The sequence below is a fragment of the Micropterus dolomieu genome, linkage group LG18 (genome assembly GCF_021292245.1).
Source record: "Micropterus dolomieu isolate WLL.071019.BEF.003 ecotype Adirondacks linkage group LG18, ASM2129224v1, whole genome shotgun sequence".
NCBI lineage: Eukaryota > Metazoa > Chordata > Actinopteri > Centrarchiformes > Centrarchidae > Micropterus > Micropterus dolomieu.
In genome coordinates, this window is record NC_060167.1 from 12,857,330 (window position 1) to 12,861,610 (window position 4,281).

Sequence of the window (4,281 nt, forward strand, 5' to 3'; positions counted from 1 at the left end):
AGATGAACTCAAAGATCTAAGACTTTCTTTATGTACACAAAAGGCCCATTTCTCTCAAATATTGTACAAATCTGTGGTAGTGAGCACTTCTCCTTTGCTGAGATAATCCATCCACCTCACAGGTGTGGCATATCAAGATGCTTATCAGACAGCATGGGTATTGCACAGGTGTGCCTTAGACTGGTCACATTAAAATAGCCACTCGAAAATGTGCAGTTCCATCACACAGCACAATGACACAGATGTCGCAATTGGCATGCTGACGTTTAATCCATATAACTATACAGTACACTGTTTTGCATGGACATTTATTACTATTGCACATCACGCTTAGCTGTGAACATGATGTGATTATATCTGATCAGAAAGCACAGTGTTCTGCCAGCGGACCAGGCAAGGTAACAGTAACAGCAACTTTAGCATTTAACTGAAATCATGATTGATTCTTGAGTTGAAAGTTTATTGTTCTCCTTTTTGGGCATTGAGTCACAGTCATGAGTTAACTGGGTGTTGTGAAACTACACCTTTTTACTCCCCTACAGCTCTCTGTAGCTCAGACAATCCCTGCTATCTGCGTGTGCTAATCAATCCTTGGCCGCCGCAAAGCAAAGGTATTTCTTAAACAACGCATTGATGAATCTTTGAAATAATCTATAGAAGCTTTGAATACTAAAATTATCGTTAGCTGCCGCCCTAATCTGAAACCCAGCCAAAGCTTCTTTTTTTTTTTTAAATGCTCATTGGTGTTCAAGGTCATCAGTGAAGACATAACTGAGGGCCTGTGTCCACCAAACCTTTTTTTGCGCTAGCGGGCGTTTTTGAGGCTTTTTTTCCCCGACTGCTGTGGTTGCTATGATACATGTGTTGCAAGTGATTCTACCTAACTTTACTGGATGTAAAAATGTCAACACAGAGTAGAGTACTTGCTCTGGCCCTTGCTCTGTATGAATGAAGAGAAGAAGGTGCCCTAACTGATTATATGAACTACTAGATCATCCTATTGTTTTGTTTATTTATCTAGTGGCATTTCTGCCATGCTGTTTGAAGGCAGGGAGGATTCCTTACAGTGAATCTGGCAGACATTATGTTCAGAACTAACGTCATTTCTAGAGAAGTTATGTCTGCATTGATGAGTCAGTGGTTAGCTACCTGACTGACTGGTTTCACTACCATTTTGTAGCGAGCTCCTCCCTGCTACATCCACTTGTGGAGATTGTGTGGCATCTGCCGGAAGAAACAAAGTGTTAGACAGTTCGATTAAAGACAGAGGACTTCATTCAATGTTTTGTTGCTTTTGTTCCTTTCACAATCTAAAATAAGCTTTAGCTTACCACGAGCAGGAAGCTGCAAAGACGCTTTTTTTTTATTATTGTTTTATTAAAGGTTTTGATTTGAGTAGTGTTTCTCAGCCAACACCCTGTTCACTTGTGAGGTGAGAGCCCTGTGCTGTCCTGAAGAGCTAAACAGGAAACCCTACCCATGTTCTCTTGATGACGCAAAACACCGGATGACTGATCTCAGATTCATAAACACAGGGCCAGACTGTAAAAGCACTGTACCTTTCCCGATATCACCATTTAAAGGACTTGCTTTTTCTTATTCAAGTGCATAGCCTGGGAGGTGTCACGGAGAATGGCTTTGTATCGGTGGTGAGAGAGCAACAGAAAAACCAAACTCTGTGACTAATCTTAAACAATTCCCCTAAATATTCCATCACTACATGACTGATGCATTTTTATTTAAAGGACAAATGATGACAACAGCTATGTATCTACTTACTAAAATGATCATGCGAAGAGATGTGTCAGGATCCAGGGGGTTTACCACAAGCTATACAAATCATCAACCTCTCACAGGAAAGTGTAAAGATAGCAGCAATAGCTACACACGTAAGTAATTCAGTGTTTTTATAGCAGATGATGGTATCACATTCTGCAATGTCATTTTATCATTTTTCCATTACAGGTATTTACCTACATTTCAAAGTGTTAATAACCCAGCAAACTCCATTGCAGCAAATCATTATCCAAATGAAGAAATAAAGGTTCTGGGGTCTGTTTGCTGCTTGTTTTTTTTGTTTTTTTAAATACAAAACAGATTTTTTTCAACCAGGGGTTTTCTGGTATAGATTGAGACGGAAGTGGAACCACCCTACCGTGCCTTCAACTCGCTCAAGCAACCACTTCAGGGTCCTCTTGCAGTGTAGATATGTGATTTCCTGATATTAAAAGTTCATCTGCAATTTTTTTGTAGTGGTCCCAGTAATATTTGTTTTTACTGAAGCACATGTTATGACATAGACAACATCAAATACTGATAAACTGAATTTATCTGGCAAAATATTGTTTACAAATGTAGATCTCCTGTTTTTTTTCTCCTGATTTTTTAAAGATAATTATATTTAAAGCAACCCCCCTTCACACTTCAACAAGACAGCAATCACTTGTTAATTATTATTTTGATGTTTTTACTTCCTAATTTAAATTTAAATTTGAATTTCTCAGTATATGTGGTGGTCTTGTTCTCAGATGTACAGTCCCCTCCAAAAGTGTTGGAACGGTAAGGCAAATTCCTTTGTTTTTGTTGTTCACTGAAGACATTTGGGTTTAAGATCAAAAGATGAGTATGAGACAAGAGTTCAGAATTTCAGCTTTTATTTCCTGGTATCGGGGCGGCTGTGGCTCAGGAGGTAGAGCGGGTGGCCTGTTAATCGGACTGGCTGTTCAGCCAGTGTATAAATGTGTGAATGTTAGTTTGAGCACTTAGTCTCAGTGAATTAATCTGTGTGAATGGTGAATGCAGATGTAGTGTAAAAGCACTTTGAGTGGTCGAAAAGACTAGAAAGGCGCCTATACAAAATACGGAGCATTTATTCACATCTAGATGTGTTAAACAACTTCACCACGTTCTTAAGTGAGCAAAAGTAATGTAACAAATAATTTTTAAGTAAATAACATTTAATATTTGGTGGCACATCACCAAACTGTTGCATTCTTCATTTGTGATGCTATTCCAGGTTTTACCGCAGCTTCTTTCAGTTCTTGTTTGTTTCAAGGTGTTTCTCCCTTCAGTCTCCTCTTAAGGAGGTGAAATGCAGCTCTATTGGGTTAAGGTCAGGTGATTGACTTGGCCAGTCTAAAACCTTCCACTTTTTCCCCCTGATGAAGTCCTTTGTTTTGTTGGCAGTGTGCTTTGGGTCATTGTCCTGCTGCATGATAAACTTCCTCCTGATTAGTTTCAACGCATTTCTCCGTAAATTGGCAGACTTGGCAAAATGTTTCTGTACACTTCTGAATTCATTCTGCTGCTACCATCATCAGTTACATCATCAATAAATATAAATGAGCCTGTTCCAGAAGCAGCCATGCACGCCCAAGCCATGACATTACCTCCACCATGCTTCACAGATGAGCTTGTATGCTTCGGATCATAAGCAGTTCCTTTCTTTCTCCACACTTTGGCCTTTCTATCACTTTGGTAGAGATTAATCTTGGTCTCATCAGTCCATAAGATTGTGTTTCAGAACTTTTGAGGCTCATCTCTGTTCTTCTTTGCAAATTTCAATCTGGCCTTCTGATTCTTACTGCTGTTGAGTGGTTTGCATCTTGTGGTGTGGCCGTGAGTCCTCTTTGAACAGTGGATTGTGATACCTTCACCCCTGCACTGTGGAGGTCGTTGGTGATGTCACTTACTGATGTTTTGAGGGTTTTCTTCACAGCTCTCATGATATTTCCATCATCAACTACTGTTGTTTTCCTTGACAAACCTGTTCGACGTCTGTTGCTCAGTACACCAATAGTTTCTTTCTTTTTCAGGACATTCCAAATTGTTGTGCTTGCTATGCCCAATGTTTGCTCAATGGCTCTGGTTGATTTTCCTTCTTTTCTCAGCTTGACAATGGCTTGCTTTTCTCCCATAGACAGCTCTCTGGTCTTCATGTTGGTTTATCCTCTTTAACAGGAAATGCAGTATTTATAGGTTTGAACCAAGGATGAAAACTTAGACTAGTCATGCAGAGCTATTTAATGTTTGGACAATCAACCTAAAAGGCAACAACTGGGCAACAAGAAACATCAGTCACATGTTCCAATACTTTTGCTCACTTGAAAAATGGGTGGATTCAAACAAAGGATGGTATGTCCTGAGTTGTTTAACACATCTAGATGTGAATACCAGGAAATGAGAGCTGAAATTCTGAACTCTTGTCTCATACTCATCTTTTGATCTTAAACCAAATGTCTTCAGTGAACAACAAAAACAAAGGAATTTGCCTTACCGTTC

At 39.4% G+C, this 4,281-nt stretch overlaps 1 protein-coding gene and 1 long non-coding RNA gene across 2 annotated transcripts in view; both read right to left on the minus strand.

Moving 5' to 3' along the window:
* The window catches only part of LOC123986914, a 2,930-nt gene extending 1,188 nt beyond the window's left edge, over window positions 1-1,742 (minus strand). Inside the window, exons 1-2 of the long non-coding RNA XR_006829016.1 lie at window positions 1,332-1,742; window positions 1,150-1,224 (exon numbers count right to left, since the gene is read on the minus strand). This is a non-coding gene — a long non-coding RNA (uncharacterized LOC123986914). The remainder of the gene's footprint in view (window positions 1-1,149; window positions 1,225-1,331) is intronic.
* slc12a5a (solute carrier family 12 member 5a) overlaps window positions 1-4,281 on the minus strand; it is a 183,240-nt gene that overhangs the window by 112,109 nt on the left and 66,850 nt on the right. The window lies entirely within an intron of this gene.